General features: G+C 39.9%; 1 long non-coding RNA gene across 1 annotated transcript; it reads right to left on the reverse strand.

The window, feature by feature from the left end:
* Positions 1-552: 552 nt before the first annotated feature.
* On the reverse strand, positions 553-4055 carry LOC311091818. The gene is made up of 6 exons (XR_014608172.1): positions 3646-4055; positions 2691-2805; positions 2545-2581; positions 1890-1950; positions 880-1165; positions 553-700 (listed from the first exon to the last, which is right to left on the reverse strand). It is a non-coding gene; the product is annotated as an uncharacterized lncRNA (long non-coding RNA).
* Positions 4056-18876: the final 14821 nt, after the last annotated feature.

Consider the following 18876-nt stretch of genomic DNA (forward strand, 5'->3'; position numbering starts at 1 on the left):
ACACATTTAAACACATATGACGACGCATTTACACGTCCAGGGACGCGCAGAAGAGACGTGGAATTCACGGCCAGAAAAGACGTGGAATTCACGGCCAGACGACGTCTTGACATCTGAACTTGACAAAGGTTCTAAAAAGGTCCAAAATTGGTCCGGTCAGACCTGAACGTCTATAAAACCGTTTAATCACGTGTACATCAACACATTATTTGTGGACTGAAGCAAAAAATAGTGCTATAATTTAGCACAACATTTTATTGTGAATATTACATTTGAAATGTCTTCCAGTTGTTAGAAATAGTACAATGTGGTAAATTCTGTGGTAATGGCATTTTCTCTAACAGTTTCATATTAAGGTTAAGCAGACATTAATCAAACCAGAATATAACAAAAGTACAGGAACAGTCAACACATTCTATTTTTAAGAGTATTTCTATAATATTCCATCATTGATGAATAGAAGTCAGAGCTGTGGCAGTACTAAGTTTCAGTTACTAACAGTCTTGCATTACTGTTAAACAGCCATAAATAATAGTTTTTAGAGTCTATGAAGTTTATGGCTTTATGGTTTTTGTTTTGTTTATGGCTCATTTTTTAAATCCACCACCCCCAGCTGTTCCTGGAGCGTTCTTCAGGTGTTCCTCCACTGCTGCATCAATGTCTGAGTCTGTAGCATTTGGGCTCCACCTCATCACAGCATCTGAGGAAAGAGAATATGGTTTAAAAAAAGAGAAAGGCTAATTTCTAGGTAAATGTACTTTTTTTTTTTTTTTAATGTCGGAAAATAACCATGTTATTTTACTGCATAGTAATCGTATGCCAATAAAAGATGTTCTGCATTAAATGTGTTCGAATAGTGGGAAAAAAACCAGCATTTACCCTCTTCAATACAGAGCCCTTAAGAAAGACCCTTCACTAGGTGTGTAACTGTAAAAGTGAAAAGGACATTTCTGATAAAGACAGATGGTCTTTTAAAGAATGTCCCCGGAATAGATAAAAGTTAACAATAAAAATGACATTAATATTAGACAAGGAACAAGAGATTTTTTTTTGGATGGCATAAGGCCAAAATTACATCGTACAAAGTGTAGCGTTGAATGACTTCTTTTGAATTTGGCCACCACTCCTCATATTGAAAACAGCCATTAAAGCATTTGACATGATTCTGTGAAAGAAATTACACAGGATTATTTCACCTCAAAAAAAAAAAAAAAAAAATTCCAAGTAAAGGTCAATTTAGGGGAGACTGAATTGACACCGAGCGAAAACAATGGTATCAATAATCATTCAATACTTGGTTAAATACTTGTACTTCTAACAAAGGTTGACAACAAACTCCAAATAAGCCAGTGTTTTAAACACACCATATATAGTTAGTTAAATTTTATTTCTGTGTCATGCCAAACATTTGGCCCATCCCACATGGGATTACAAGACACCACAAACTTATTTAGCAAACATTTTCCGGTCACATATACAAATCATTCGGAGAAATACATGAATACAAACATATATATACACATATACACACAGCATATACAAACAAATCCTCATCTACAGATCATCTCAATAAAGAGCTTTTTTCCTCTTCTCCCAGGCTCTCTCAAGATAATTGGCTAATTTATATGTTTCACATGTGAACAGCCAGCTCAGTCTTTGAGCATCATCCATATTTACCAAATCAATCTCTGATTTTATCCTACAAAACAAAACAAAAATCACGCTGTTCACAATAATTAGAAATATATAATATTTCTTTCACTTGACATGGGGTAAGCGCTCCTTGAGAGTCTGGTGCCAGCAATTTCAAAATGTAAAGATTTGTAAAATGTAAATTCAATTTTGGATAGGACAACCCCATGGCTGGAAGAGACCATTAACACACACACCGTCACTTCTGTGCTCTCTCCCGAATGCAGCGGTCAAGAGGCAAGACAACATTAGGAAATTCTGTTAATGAAAACAAAACACACACAAACTTAAATAAGAGGGTAGTTAAATAAAAACAGTAAACAATATTGTTTTATTTTAACTACTTTGTGGATGTAGCAAAGATTTAGACTTCTTGTAATCCAATTGGACATAGTCAACTATTGACCATATAATAATCATTCACAATGACTAAATCCAAGGTAGCCAACCCTGGTCCTCGAGAGCCACTCTCCTGCTGGTTTCCAAACTATCCCTGCCCTACTTCCTGCTGACTAATAATGGATCAGGTGTGTTGTCAGTCAGAAGCTGGAAGGGCAGGAATAGTTGGAAAACAAGCAGGGCAGTGGCTCTCGAGGACCAGGGTTGGCTACACCTGGTCTACATATTTTAAATTGTGAAGTGATAAGACTGCTGTTCAAATATACACTTCACAGTGTAATACTGCATTAGTTACTATAAAATTAGCTGGCTGTACTTTAGCTTTTTCCTTGAGCAATGACAGACATTATAGGCTCTATATTTGTAACTGTATGAACAATTATTTAGAAAAATGTATGTTTGTATTTAAGGTATATTGTGTATAAAATAAGATGCAAATCGCAAGGTTCTCACATAAAATGGGGTGTCCTCTGGGACTGGGATGATAATGCTGGAGACAATAAAAACAAATGGGTGAAAAATATTTAAGGTAAGAAAGGACACTTTAATCAATAAACACCCTAACTATATGGTAAAAAAAACAAAACAAAAAAACACACCTTTATGAAGGACATTAAACAAGAAACAAATGCAATGTCTCTTTGGTTCTGCCAGATGGCCTGGAGAAGGATTCCCGAATTCTACGTCTGACAGATGGCTGTTCGTTATGTGACCCTGAAAGAAAAATGGAAACTTAATGTAATTTCGTCAAGTACAACAAACAAAATCACGTTTTAAAAATTTCACTTAAGTGATTACAAAATTGGTAATCTTAGAGTATGGTTATAGAGCAACTTTGTAACAGAGCAAACCTGAGCCAAACACATTAACTGCCTTAATATAGAGAGCACATTAAACTGCCCTCCAATTGACAATAATACACTCACAATACATTTCAAATATGATCAAAAACTGAAGATTCGTTCTTTGCATACAGACAGGATTTATATTCATTATGCAAAAAGGCACGGCCATAAAGCATTACTTAAGTATTTAAAGCTGAGGCCATAGGTGAGGAATCAGGTAAAGTTAGTCTCCTTCCTGATACTTGGCTATTTTCATTGTGCATTAACCTCACCTGCACAAATAGTTGATTTTATGGTAGTGTAAGATATAAACACAGTAAATCACAGAAACGTTTTGGGATATTATGTTAACATTTATGCAAAACACCTCCTGACTCATGAAATATCCGAAATGGTCCGAACTAATAAACGGTCCGTAAGCACAAACGAGTAGCGCAGTTTCGTTCCGCTTTCATTCTTTTTTTTTTACCATTCGCTGCTGGGCAAATGTTGCGGTCGCGCCAGCGCGACCTATAACAAAATTTGGTCTCACCGGCAGAAAAAAATTAGCCTGGTTCTACCAGACTCTCGTACATTTAATTTGTACTTGTAAACTCTTTGTAAAGAGTCTGTCCCCTCTCCATTGACAAGCGTTAACTTCATTGAAGGCGGATACTCTGTTGAAGCAGAGAATGTCTAATGTTACATTTATAATACAAAATGTACTTACCCAACAGCAGATTTTTAGTAATTCGGCAACACAACAATGCACCCTCAAATCCTGCTCGCCTCGTGGTTGCCATGCGTGGTTGCAGACATAGACAGTATATAAACTGGACACAGCGACCCCATAGGTTTCAACGGAGAGAAGTGAAGCACATTAGAAGCCCTCATTTCCTGATTGCCAAGCGTACTGCGCAGACTCAAACTGAGCTTGACGACGTGGATGTGACGTGAGCAGCCTGCCTGACAGTTGTAAGTTTTCTAGTAGCTGTGCCAAACGAAATCTGAACCATTCCCTTCCGAATCTTGCAGAGACGGAAAGCGTGAGTAGGATCTGTCCATGAGCTAGGAGCAGGAGCAACGTCATGACTTTCTATGGGCTTCTCCCTTGACTTTATCGGACTTTATGCCTCCACGTCCCCCCGATTGACAGCGAGCTTCTCTTCCTGTCTCTACGGTAATTTCCAGAGAGTCGCGTGGTTATGACGCAATCGTTAGCCTACTTTTACAAAAACTGTTTCTACGGGGCCATAACGTAAGATACAAGGTAATGGAGCCTTTTATACATTGTCGTGTTTCTTTAGAAATAAACCATGGACAAATGGAGTCTTTAAACGCCTCAGATGTAAAGTTATTTGCTGTCAAAGTGACGCCAAAATGAATGGGAGTCAATGGGATGCTAACAGCAGGTGAAGGCTTGTTAGCCAATGGCGGCTCCCGGGGGTACCTTCAAAATAATATGAAACGCTGCCCCCCTGGTTGCAGAGCCCGTCTGGTGGTTGTAGAAAAACGGGAAAATGGCTGCTTTATCGCGAGATAATATATCATATCGTTGGATTTTGCAATATCGCGAGATTTGCTACAACATCTCGGTGGCACAGTTTTGACCTGTAAAGCACGTCAGTGTACGTCTTTTCGAACCTCTTAAAACTACTTGGGGCACTTAAATTAATTATTGCAGTATCAACCAGTGTAAGCATAATTGCATATTTCATAAGGATTTCATAGAGGGTCATGATGGACTATAAATGCACGTGTAAAGGACGTCACCTACTGGACGTCCACTTAAAACGACTAAAATGCAGTGGCTTTGCAATCACTTAACCACACTGGGCACTTTGTGATTATAATTTATTTAAACAAGATAAAGTAAATAAATTTACTTTGTATACAAATCGTGTATTTCATATAAAGATAATTCCTGTTTTTTTCTGTCTTGCTAGACGTGTAAAGGACGTCAGTGGACGTCTTCACAACCTCTTAAAATCTAATTGGGCAATTAAATTAATTATTGCAGTATTAACCATGCAAGGATTAAGCACAGCTTTTGCATATTTAACAAGGATTTCATAGAGGGTCATGATGGACTATAAATGCACGTGTAAAAGACGTCGCCAGGTGACGTCCTCTCACCCGATACACTATTTATTGAACTACACGTAGCTAAAAGTCAAAATAACAATTATACATGCAACCCCAGAGAACTGTAGACATGTACAAATGTATCTGAATGCATTTTTAGGAAATGTTCGGTGTTACATATTTTTACCGATTTATGCCGTCCTACCGCGACTATTTTTGGCCAGGGACACGACGTTGCCGTCGGACCAATATTTGCTGGGTATAGTCAGTAGGCTACAATTCGTACCATTATTGCGCGTGAGAAGAGGATGATTTTTCCGTCGATACTGGAACGTGAGTGAAGTACAAAGCCTATAATAAAGAATAGTTTACCATCCAAATACATCGCAAATGTTGAAACATTTTGATTCTAATTAGAGAGTTACGTGAGCCTAACGCCGCTTACTTTCACTTTCGCTTATAAAGTATTTCATTTTGGCTTGTTTATAGTTATTTTTTCATTCTTGTTCTGTTCTGAATATCATTACATTTAAATGATTTGTTGTTGAATATGTTTTGTGTATTTTTTACCACATTTTATTGTTGTGTATATTGGTATAGGGTTAGTCCAGGTTCAGAAAGTAAAAGTCCTCCTTAGTATTTTGTTCCAATCACCTGGATTTTCTAATTCAGCAGGAGAGAGAACTAATTAGTGAAATCAGCTGGCTGAGTTCATGGGTGGAATAAACACATGGCAGAACTTTTACTTTCTGACCCCTGCCTGGACTATACAACTCTGGCCTATATAATACCGCGAAATTCAGTGCAGTCAATATGACCGAATATGTATGGAATTATTATTGTGCCAATAAAAATGAATGTAACTTTTCAAGAAACTAATGAAAATATAAATTGAAACTAAATAAATTATCTCTGAAACTGAAAAAGAATAAATCGCAGGCAAATTTTTTGCCTTCGTTTTTAATACACTGCATGTTTTGCTAACTATTTCTCATATTTCAATCACTGATCTGAACTTACAAATGCGCTTTCAGAGTTTTCATTTACGCTTCTGAAGTTTTCGTTTACGCTCCCTGAGTTTTCGTTCGCCGTTCTGACACATTTCTCTCGTGGGGGCGGGGCTAGTAGCAGTGTGTTCTCATTGGTTACTGAGTTTTTGATTGACAGCTTCGTGACCTGGAAGTGAAGACGTCAGTGGTGTGTTTATGTGTGGATGTGAGCGTCTGTAATCGCAGCTTTCTATTTCATTTTAGTGATATTAAGTTATGTTTGTTTTTTAATTTTATCTGTATTTACCTGCTGCTACTACTTAGTTGGCAGAAGCTTTTAGGAGCACAAGAGATCTTTTCAGTCTATTCAGGTGTAATTGCACATTAAAGTACTGTATATGTAGCCAATGAGAATAATCTCTCTCTGGGGCGTGCCTTATTTTCCGTCGCCTATAAAGATCGCTTTGGGTGTGGTAGGAAGGTGCGTCTACTAGTCACGGGTGACGTCATCCATTTCCGGCGTGTCGCGGGAGTGTTTGGTCTGGTAAGGAGCTGCAGTCGCGGCTGTATTCCTGAACGTTTGAAGTGAACTGGGTTTTATGTACTTATTTGGCTCACGTATCTCTAGTGTGGACTGAGGAAGCCTGCGGTACAACGCAGGTGGTAACCGATCCATTTTACGCCCTGGAGTTTAAATGCCCTGTACATCACAAGCAGTTTAAACCGGTAGGTTGTGTTAATTTACTGTTTACATTTTGGCGTATAGTCGGCAGGGTTGCGGCTGGGTTGGAGATTTGAGACATTGGTGAGTGTTTGTTTTCCTTGTTTTTCTTTTTTCTCTTTTTTTTTTTTTTTCAGATCATTGGTGACTGTTTGATCGGGCATGCCATTTGGGTAAGTGACTGGAAGCTTGTTTGTTTTTTTCTCGAAGGCAATATGAGGGAGAAACCTTATTAGAGTTCTCCCTGGGCCTGATGAGTTTGTTAGACAAGGTGAAAAGTCAAGCGCAGCATGTTATTCCAAATTCTGATATTGTAGTACGTGATCAGTTTGGTGAATACGTGTCGGATAGTGCGTTTCGCCGAGAACTAAAACAATTGATTCGACAGAAACCCACTGCAACATTGTTGGATATTCAGGGCGAGGCCATTCGTTGGGAGCGAGAGGGAATGCTAGGTGGTGCGAGGGGTAGGAGTCAATCGGTACCGTTGGTAAGTGGCATCCAATATGGTGTTCGGGGGGGGTCAGATTTGGATCATGGGGTTCAGTCGAGTGAATTTATTGAACAGCGTGAGCTGCTACATCAGCAGCAAGGTCAAATTGATCAGCTCACCCGGGCTGTGTCACGTAGGCCTAATAAAAATGTACACGTGTGCGATCACTCTCCTCGTTCAAATCCCATAATTTGTAGAAGGTGCCAACAACCTGGTCATATTGCTCGAAACTATGATGTCGGACGTCACTCCCCTCGCCCTTTGTCACAAACACTTGCTCCCGCTCCTGGTGGATTTAGGCCAGTGTCGGGGCCTCAACCGTCGGAAAACTAATTCCAGCCGGGCTGCGGAGCCACAGTCCGGTAAGGGAAATGCGTGGCTCAGGTGGTTTTAATGGTTATCAGTTCGTGTCCCGTTTGGTTTCCTCATGTCCACACTTGGTTGCTAATATTGGAGGGATTGCTGTGTCCTGTTTGGTTGACACTGGGTCCATGGTGTCAACTATTACAGAAACGTGTTTTTGGTTGAGGTTTGAGCCATGGGGCCAGGACTCCTCCGGTCGTGTCATTTGGCTGCAGCCCTGTGCAACTAACCGGCTTGAAATTCCATATCGGCTACTTCGAATTAGACATTGAATTGTGCGGTAGTACAGTTCCGGATTGTGGGGTGTGGCTGGTCCATGATCCCCTGGTGGTGATACTGAGTGTCTCTTATGTCTCGTGTAGCCGTCAAGGCAAGAGCGCTTGTAACCAGTGTCTCCCGTGTAGCCGTCAAGGCAAGAGCACTTGTAACCAGTGTCTCTCATGTCTCTCATGTCTCTCCTGTCTCTCATGTCTCTCGTGTAGCCGTCAAGGCAAGAGCACTTGTAACCAGTGTCTCTCATGTCTCTCGTGTAGCCGTCAAGGCAAGAGCACTTATAACCAGTGTCTCCCGTGTAGCCGTCAAGGCAAGAGCGCTTGTAACCAGTGTCTCTCATGTCTCTCGTGTAGCCGTCAAGGCAAGAGCGCTTGTAACCAGTGTCTCTCATGTCTCTCATGTCTCTCCTGTCTCTCATGTCTCTCGTGTAGCCGTCAAGGCAAGAGCACTTGTAACCAGTGTCTCTCGTGTAGCCGTCAAGGTAAGAGCGCTTGTAACCAGTGTCTCCCGTGTAGCCGTCATGGCAAGAAGGCTCGTAATTAGGGTCTTGTGGGGTAATACCCTTTAGATGTTTCACCGTCGGGACGACGATGACAAAGGGGGGGTAGATTGTAGCCAATGAGAATAATCTCTCTCTGGGGCGTGCCTTATTTTCAGTCGCCTATAAAGATCGCTTTGGGTGTGGTAGGAAGGTGCGTCTACTAGTCACGGGTGACGTCATCCATTTCCGGCGTGTCGCGGGAGTGTTTGGTCTGGTAAGGAGCTGCAGTCGCGGCTGTATTCCTGAACGTTTGAAGTGAACTGGGTTTTATGTACTTATTTGGCTCACGTATCTCTCTAGTGTGGACTGAGGAAGCCTGCGGTACAACGCAGGTGGTAACCGATCCATTTTACGCCCTGGAGTTTAAATGCCCTGTACATCACAAGCAGTTTAAACCGGTAGGTTGTGTTAATTTACTGTTTGTTGCACTACGGGTCTGGATTGATCATTTTAAATTATTTATTTTTCTAGTTTACAGACGGAGGGAGAAACATTGCAGTGGGTTTCTCGTCAGGGCTTTTGTTACTGTCTTATGCTGAATGATATATTCCTGATTATCGTTCGGTATTGTGCTGCATACGGTCACGTTACAGACTCTCGTCTCACGGTGCTTTGCCGGCTCGACTGCAGGAATGGATGTGTAATCTACCGCAAATTGCATTTACGTGCTGCTGTGGTACTGGTGTTTATTCCTGTTTAAAGCTGGACACTCGCAACATCAGCTGTCTGGTAGCCTGGCGTGCCGCAGATTGGATACAATGGCCTAACGTTACTCTCGCTTTGAGACATCAAATGGTTTAACCATCCAGCAGTCATCTTGATCTAGTTTCTCTTGGAGTGGCGTAACGCTATAATTTGATTTATTTATTGCTTATTAGGGCCCAAGCCCTGAAAGGGCGGAGGCCCTATTGTTTTCGTAAGGATTATTAGGGCCCAAGCCCTGAAAGGGCGAAGGCCCTATTGTTTTCGTAAGGATTATTTTTTTTTCTTTTTTTTTTTTCTTTTTCTTTTTCTTCATTATTTTTTCTTTTGCCTTTTTGCCACTTTTGGGGCCCTTAACATGCTCAAAAACTCTTGAAACTTTGCACACAGGTCAGAACCCGCGGCCATCAGGGCCGGACTGAAGCTGGTACCCGGGCGTGGCAGGGGGGCTCGACAGCGCCCCCTGGAATGGGGTCCGAAATCTTGGTCCATATATCAAACACGCTTGCATGTAATAATATGAAACTCAGTACACATATAGATCTCATCGGGCCGAACAACTTTTGTGCTCTAAGTTTTACAAAAGCCCAACAGGAAGTCGGTTATTATACGTTGTTTGGAAAACGCATACAATGGAATGTGAAATACTCCTCCTAGGGAATTCATCCGATCGCCGCCAAACTCGGTGTGAATGAAGTCAAGACATTGAGGATGAATTCTTGCGAACAGATTTTTGATATCTCGAACGGTTTGGCCGTGGCGAGGAAACGAATTTATGGCGAATAATGGAAACAGGAAATGTGTTATAACTTCTGCATACATTGACTGATCTTGATAAAACTTCTGCAGTGTGTTCATGGTAAAAGGCCGATCACATGGATGTGACAATTGTGAGTCAAAGTTATAGCGCCACCAACTGGCAGCAGGAAGTGTGTCACTTTCAAAACGCTTTGAAATCCCCCTCTTATATTTACCCGATTTGCTTAAAACTTTATGTGTATAATGTAGACACACGGCAGATGTAGACCTGAGAAAGGATTATTGATATCTTAGATACTGTTGCCGTGGCAACGCATCAAACTTTAATATTCTTTTCGGATGCTTTTGAGACTCTTCACATGCTTGAAAATGCATGAAACTCGACAGACACATCACATTTATTATACAGTAGACATGTGCAAAGTTTCAGAAACGGGCGTGGTGGAATGGCTCAGTAGCGCCACCTTTAGTCAAAAATGGGGGCTTCGTTTTTCCTAGAATCACAAAACTTGGTAGGTGTATTGTTCTCATCAAGCAGGACACCTTTCTAATTTACAGTCATTACCTCAGACCCACAGGAAGTCAGATATTTTGGTTTGAATGTGGATTTTCTGGAGAATTTTCTCTCTCTCTCTGTGTGTCTGTGTCTGTGTGTGTGTGGGGGGGGGGATTTGTCTATTCCATTTAATCTTTGTTTTTCAAGGTTTCAGGGGCTTTTGAGACCCTTAACGTGCTCAAAAACTCTTGAAACTTTCCACACAGGTCAGAACCCACGGTCATCAGAGCCGGGCTGAAGCTGGTACCCGGGCGTGGCAGGGGGGCTCAACAGCGCCCCCTTGGACACGGTCTGAAAACTTGGTCCATATATCAAACACACTTGCATGAATTAATATGAAACTCGGTACACATATAGATCTCATCCGGCCGAACAACTTCCGCACTCTAAGTTATTAGCTCCGCCCAACAGGAAGTCGGCTATTATGGGTTGTTTGAAAAACGCATGCTGTGGAATTTGATGTACTCATCCTAGAGAATTCATCCAATCGCCTCCAAACTCGGTCAGCATGAAGTCAAGACATTGAGGATGATAAATTGCGGACGGATTTTTGATATCTCGAACGGTTTGGCCATGGCGAGGAAACGAATTTATGGCGAATAATGAAAACAGGAAGTGTGTTATAACTCCTGCATACATTAACTGATCTTGATGAAACTTCAGCAGTGTGTTCGTGGTAAAAGGCCGATCACATGGATGTGACTATTGTGAGTCAAAATTATAGCGCCACCAACTGGCAGCAGGAAGTGTGTCACTTTCAAAATGCTTTGAAATCACCCTCTTATTTTTACCCGATTTGCTTCAAATTTTATGTGTATAATGTAGACACACGGCAGATGTAGACCTGTGAAAGGATTTTTTATATCTTTAATACTGTTGCCATGGCAACGCTTCAAACTTTAATATTCTTTTTTGATGCTTTTGAGACTCTTAACATACTTGAAATTGGATGAAACTCGACAGACACATCACATTTATTAGCCCGTAGACATGTGCAAAGTTTCAGAAACGGGCGTGGTGAGGGGCTCAGTAGCGCCACCTTTAGTCATAAGTGGGGGGGTTAGTTTTATCAACAGCAACAAAACTTGGTATGTGTATTGATCTCATCAAGACGGACAACTTTCTAATTTACATTAACTATCTCCAACCAACAGGAAGAGAGATATTTTGGTTTGAATGTGGATTTTCTGAAGAATTTTCTCTCCCTCTCTCTGTGTCTCTGTGTGTGTGAGGGGAGGGGGGGATTTGACTATTGCTTTTATATTGTTAATCAAGGTTTCAGGGGCTTTTGGGGTCCTTAACGTGCTCAAAAACTCTTGAAACTTTGCACAAAAGTCAGAACCCCCTGCCATCAGGGACGGGCTGAAGCTGGTACCCGGGCGTGGCAGGGGGGCTCAACAGCGCCCCCTTGAACGGGGTCCCAAAACTTGGTCCATAGATCAAACACGCTTGCATGAATTAATATGAAACTCGGTACACATATAGATCTCATTGGGCCGAACAACTTTCCCCCGGTCAAGTTTTACGCCAGCCCAACAGGAAGTCGGCTATTATGGGTTGTTTGGAAAACGCTCGCTGTGGAATGCGAAGTACTCCTCCTAGAGAATTCATCCAATCCCCACCAAACTCGGTGTGCATGAAGTCAAGACATTGAGGATGCTAAATTGCGGACGGATTTTTGATATCTCGAACGGTTTGGCCGTGGCGAGGAAACGAATTTATGGCGAGAAAAGAGAAATACGAAGTGGTATAACTTCTGCATACATTAACTGATCTTGATGAAACTTCACCAGTGTGTTCGTGGTAAGAGGCCGATCAGATGGATGTAACTATTGTGAGTCAAAGTTATAGCGCCACCAACTGGCAGCAGGAAGTGTGTCACTTTCAACATGCTTTTGACAAAAGTGGGGGGGTTAGTTTTAACTACAGTAAAAAAAAAATAGTTTGTATATTGTTCTCATCAAGCCGGACAACTTTCTAATTTACATTCATTAGCTCCGGCCATGAGGAAGTCAGATATTTTGGTCTGAATGTGGATTTTTTTGCAAAATCAGCCTCTAAATTTTTAGCCACTCCTCTTAAAATATTTATTTTATTCCCACCAAACTTTTTCAACATGATGAAAATACATTAAAGATGCTAAATTGTGAACGGATATTGAATATCTCAAACGGTTTTGCTATGGCGAGGGATTAAATTAATGTCAAAAAGGAAGCAGGAAACATCTCATAACTTCTAAAAATGTAATTATACACCATTTATTTTTATATAAAATTATACAAATATTAGAACTAAACCCATTTTATTCTGTTTTTGCAATTCAAGAAGTATGAAAAAGTTATGAACAGGCTATTTAGTGCTATTTGGTTCAACAAAAAAGCAAACATAGGGCTATACTGCCCTCTTGTGTCCAAAAGGATATCCAAATAGTATATAAAACGTTTTACTAGGTAGGCCTATTGTATTTAAATATAAATTTATTAGGTATATGACTGTGAGGATATTTTCCCATTGGTTAATCGATGTGTGACACGAGCGGGTGCTTTTAAATCGCTAATATAAAAGTGAAAGTAAAGACGTCCGCACAGACATTGATAATGGTGCACACACGTTGGAAAGAATGATACTTTTAAACATAACACTAAACCGCCATTAGGTGTCGCCAGGCGATCGTCTTAATGAGCGAGTCATTAATTAATTCGTTCAAACGATTCGTTCGAATGACTGAGTCATTCATGATTGAGACAGATGTTTATGGATTGGTCATTGAATCTTTGAGTCAACCGATTCGTTCAAAATGCTGAATCATTCAGAAATGAGAAAACAAGTTGCTGTGAGATGCGCAATGGTTCTGCTGTGATCTTGGTTTAACTATTTTTGCTGCTGAAACAGAACAAAAACAGTCAATATTGCATCTTAAATGTAAGTGACTTAATTGTAACTGTTTATTAACCTGTTGATGAAATCAATGTCGCAGTTTCAATCGTGATTGTATTCAGGAAACACAGCCTACTCGTCAAGTGAGGTTGCTCTTATCATATGTTATAAAATATATAAAAACTCCATATTTGTAATTTTTATAGTCAGTATGTTGTTAACTGGGTTTCTTTTTTGTGTGCTGTGCTCAGTTGTTTACGTTTCTCCTGGAGAAGCTGCACGAGCCTCAGCAGCGCAACCTTGTTACCATTGATCAGTAATACATTTATTATCAACTGTTGATTGCAACTTAAAATTAATGTAATATAATTAGAATAATCTCTCGTTTTAGTGATTCCCAAGTTATTTTTTTGTCATTGACGTTCTAATCAGGCTACTATGGTCGGGCAAGCTCAACTCTCTTTCAGGTAGGCGGCCTATACTATGTATGTGACAGTGAAAATATAATTTTACCACCGGTTAATCAACGTGTGACACCGCTGGGGGCTTTTGAATTGCTAACTTAAAAACGAAAGTAAAATATGTTCATCCGCACTGACATTGATTATGGTTGGGAGCAGAGCGAGCTTTTTCAATGAATTCCTATGGAAGTAGGAATGAATGCCCGTGCAGCCGTGAGCATTTTATTTCAATTTTAAAGTTAGCACCATAAAGTATATTTTTATGTCTCCACTGTTAAATCACGCCCACGACACACACACACAAACACACACACCAGCATTGCAATCTTGACATCGCAGCCTGTTCATTATAGCCCTAATAAAATATAATTATAAAATAGTCAACCTAACTTATCAAAATTACACTGCTCTGTTTATATAGTCAGTAGTACAATTTGTACCATTTTTTTGTGAAGTGACAAGACAGAGAATATTACTTGTCTGATATATATATAATGTATATATCTTTTGTTATATATATACTGTATATGTATATATATATATATATATATATATATAAATATAGCTGCGAGCAGCGATGGAGGGCCCAAGCTGGCGGCACCGCCACCCCGGTGCCTTTAGGTAACTAAAGGCATCGGGGTTGCGGTGCCACCGGCTTGGGCCCGTAATCGCTGCTCGCAGCTATATTTAGGGCCCAAGCCCTGAAAGGGCGAAGGCCCTATTGTTTTCGGTAGGATTATTATTATTATTATTATTATTATTATTATTATTATTATTATTATTTTGTCAACCTTTCGGGCACTTTTGGGGCCCTTAACATGCTCGAAAACTCTTGAAATTTTGCACACACGTCAGAACCCGCGGCCATCAGGGCCGGACTGAAGCTGGTACCCGGGCGTGGCAGGGGGGCTCGACAGCGCCCCCTGGAACGGGATCCAAACACGTGTCCATAAATCAAACACGCTTGCATGTAATAATATGAAACTCGGTACACATATAGATCTCATTGGGCCGAACAACTTTCGTGCTCTAAGTTTTACGCCAGCCAAACAGGAAGTTGGCTATTTAGCGTTGTTTGGAAACGCATGCTGTGGAATTTAATGTACTCCTCCTAGGGAATTCATCGATTCGCCTCCAAACTCGGTGTGCATGAAGTCAAGACATTGAGGATGCTAAATTGCGGACGGATTTTTGATATCTCGAACGGTTTGGCCGTGGCGAGGAAACAAATTTATGGCGAAAAAATGAAACAGGAAGTGTGTTATAACTTCTGCATACATTAACTGATCTTGATGAAACTTCAGCAGTGTGTTCGTTGTAAGAGGCCGATCACATGGATGTGACTATTGTGAGTCAAAGTTATAGCGCCACCAACAGGCAGCAGGAAGTACATCACTTTCAAAATGCTTTGAAATCAGTGTCTTATTTTTACCCGATTTGCTTCAAACTTTATGCGTACAATGTAGACACACGGCAGATGTAAACCTGTGAAAGGATTATTGATATCTTAGATACTGTTGCCGTGGCAACGCATCAAACTTTAATATTATTTTTTGATGCTTTTGAGACTCTTAACATACTTGAAATTGCATGAAACTCAACAGACACATCACATTTATTAGCCCGTAGACATGTGCAAAGTTTCAGAAACGGGCGTGGTGGAATGGCTCAGTAGCGCCACCTTTAGTCAAAAATGGGGGCTTAGTTTTTCCTAGAATCACAAAACTTGGTATGTGTATTGTTCTCATCAAGACGGACAACTTTCTAATTTACATGAACCATCTCCGACCAACAGGAAGAGAGATATTTTGGTTTGAATGTGGATTTTCTGAAGAATTTTCTCTCCCTCTCTCTGTGTCTGTGTGTGTGTGAGGGGAGGGGGGGATTTGACTATTGCTTTTATATTGTTAATCAAGGTTTCAGGGGCTTTTGGGGTCCTTAACGTGCTCAAAAACTCTTGAAACTTTGCACACAGGTCAGAACCCACGGCCATCAGGGCCGGGCTGAAGCTGGTACCCGGGCGTGGCTGGGGGGCTCAACAGCGCCCCCTTGAACGGGGTTCTAAAACTTGATCCATATATCAAACACGCTCGCATGAATTAATATGAAACTCGGTACACATATAGATCTCATCGGGCCGAACAACTTTACCCGGTCAAGTTTTACGCCAGCCCAACAGGAAGTCGGCTATTATGGGTTGTTTGGAAAACGCTTGCTGTGGAATGTGAAATACTCCTCCTAGAAAATTCACCGTGTCCCCTTCAAACTCGGTGTGCATGTAGTCAAGACTTTGAGGATGCTAAATTGCGGACGGATTTTTGATATCTCGAACGGTTTGGCTGTGGCGAGGAATCGAATTTATGGCGAGAAAAGAGAAACACGGAAGTGGAATAACTTCTGCATACATTAACTGATCTTGATGAAACTTCAGCAGTGTGTTCGTGGTAAGAGGCCGATCAGATGGATGTAGCTATTGTGAGTCAAAGTTATAGCGCCACCAACTGGCAGCAGGAAGTGTGTCACTTTCAACATGCTTTTGACAAAAGTGGGGGGGTTAGTTTTAACTACAGTAAAGAAAAAACAGTTTGTATATTGTTCTCATCAAGCCGGACAACTTTCTAATTTACATTCAATAGCTCTGGCCATCAGGAAGTCAGATATTTTGGTCTGAATGTGAATTTTTTTGCAAAATCAGCCTCTGAATTTTTAGCCACTCCTCTTAAACTATTTATTTTATTCGTACCAAACTTTTTCAACATGATGAAACTACATTAAATATGCTAAATTGTGAATGGATAATAAATATCTCAAATGGTTTTGCTATGGCGAGGGATTAAAGTAATGTCCAAAAAGGAAACACTAAAAATCTTCTAAAAATGTAATTATATACCATTTATTTCTATATAAAAGAATACAAATATCACAACTAAACCCATTTTATTCTGTTTTTGCAATTCAAGAAGAATGAAAAAGTTAAAACAGGCTATTTAGTGCTATTTGGTTCAACAAAAAAGCAAACATAGGGCTATACTGCCCTCTTGTGTCCAAAAGGACATCAAAATAGTATATAAAACTTTTTACCAGGTAGGCCAATATTGTATTTAAATATACATTTATTAGGTATGTGTCTGAGGATATTTTCCCACCGGTTAATCGACGTGTGACACGAGTGGGTGCTTTTAAATCGCTAATATAATAGTGAAAGAAAAATAATGATAATGTTGCACACACAAATCACACACATGTGGGAAAGAATGATGCTTTTAAACAACACTAAACCGCCATTAGGTGTCGCCAGGCATCCATCTTAATAAGCGAGTCATTGATTCATTCGTTCAAACGATTCGTTCGAATGAGTCGATCATGATTAAGACAGATGTTTATGGATTGATCATTCAATCTTTGAGTCAACCGATTCGTTAAAAATGCTGAATCGTTCAGTTATGAGAAAACACGTGATGGTTCTGCCGTGATCTTTGTTTAACTATTTTCGCTGCTGAAACAGAACAAAAACAGTCAACATTGAATCTAAAATGTAAGTGACTTAATTGTAACTGTTTATTAACCTGTTGTATGAAATCTAGGGGTGGGAGAAAAAATTTATTCTTAGATGCATCGCGATGCGGACGTGGACGATTCTGAATCGATTCACAAATGTCAAAAAATCGATTCTCTAAAAAAATATTTTTCTAATAACGTAATATTGACGGAAGGCAAAAGGCGGAACTCTAAGCGGACGTGCGTGCAGTCTGTGGCGCGCACATAACAGAGAAGTTTCTTCTGCTCACCAAGGCTGCATTTATTTGATTAAAAATACAAACAAAAACAGTAATATTGTAAAATATTATTCCAATTTAAAACGGCTGCTTTCTATTTTAATATATTTTAAACTGTTATTTATTCCTGTGATCAAAGCTGAGTTTTCAGCATCATTACTCCAGTCGTCACTGTCACATGATCCTTCAGAAATTATTCTAATATGATGATTGATACTCAAGAAACATTCATTATTATTTTAAATGTCGAAAACAGTTGTGTACAGTCTTTGATGAATAGAAAGTTCAAAAGAACAGCATTTATCTGAAATCTAAAGCTTTTGTAACGTTAAACACTACCGCTCAAAAGTTTTGGGTTAGTAATAATTACAATTTTATTTTTGGGGGAAATAAATAAAATAAATCAGTACTTTTATTTATGAAGGATGAGTTAAACTGATCAACAGTTACAGTAAAGACATTTATAATGTTAAAAATATATATATTTGAAATATATGCTGTTCTTTTGAACTTAACATTCATCAAAGCATTTTGAAAAAAAAAATCTGTACACAACTGTTTTCAACATTGAAAATAATAATGAATATTTATTGAGCATCAATCATCATATTAGTATGATTTCTGAAGGATCATGTGACACTGAAGACTGGAGTAATGATGCTGAAAACTCAACTTTGATCACAGAAATTAATTACTATGTAAAATATTTAAAAATTGAAAACAGCTGTTTTAAATTGGAATAATATTTCACAATATTACTGTTTTTGTTTGTATTTTTAATCAATAAATGCAGCCTTGGTGAGCAGAAGAGACTTCTCCTAAAAACATTAAAAATCTTACTGACCCCAAACTTTTGAACAATAATATATATATATATGTATGTGTGTGTATGTATGTATGTATATATATATATATATATATATATATATATATATATATATATATATATATAAATATAGCTGCGAGCAGCGATGGAGGGCCCAAGCCGGCGGTACCGCCACCCCGGTGCCTTTAGGTAACTAAAGGCACCGGGGTTGCGGTGCCACCGGCTTGGGCCCGTAATCGCTGCTCGCAGCTATATTTATTATTATTATTATTATTTTGTCAAGGTTCCGGGCACTTTTGGGGCCCTTAACATGCTCGAAAACTCTTGAAACTTTGCACACAGGTCAGAACCCGCGGCCATTAGGGCCGGGCTGAAGCTGGTACCCGGGCGTGGCAGGGGGGCTCGACAGCGCCCCCTGGAACGGGATCCGAACACTTGTCCATAAATCAGATACGCTTGCATGTAATAATATGAAACTCGGTACACATATAGACCTCATCGGGCCGAACAACTTTCGTGCTCTAAGTTTTACGCCAGAC

The sequence above is a fragment of the Abramis brama genome (assembly GCF_963993115.1).
Source record: "Abramis brama genome assembly, chromosome: 11".
NCBI classification, from domain to species: Eukaryota; Metazoa; Chordata; class Actinopteri; order Cypriniformes; family Leuciscidae; genus Abramis; species Abramis brama.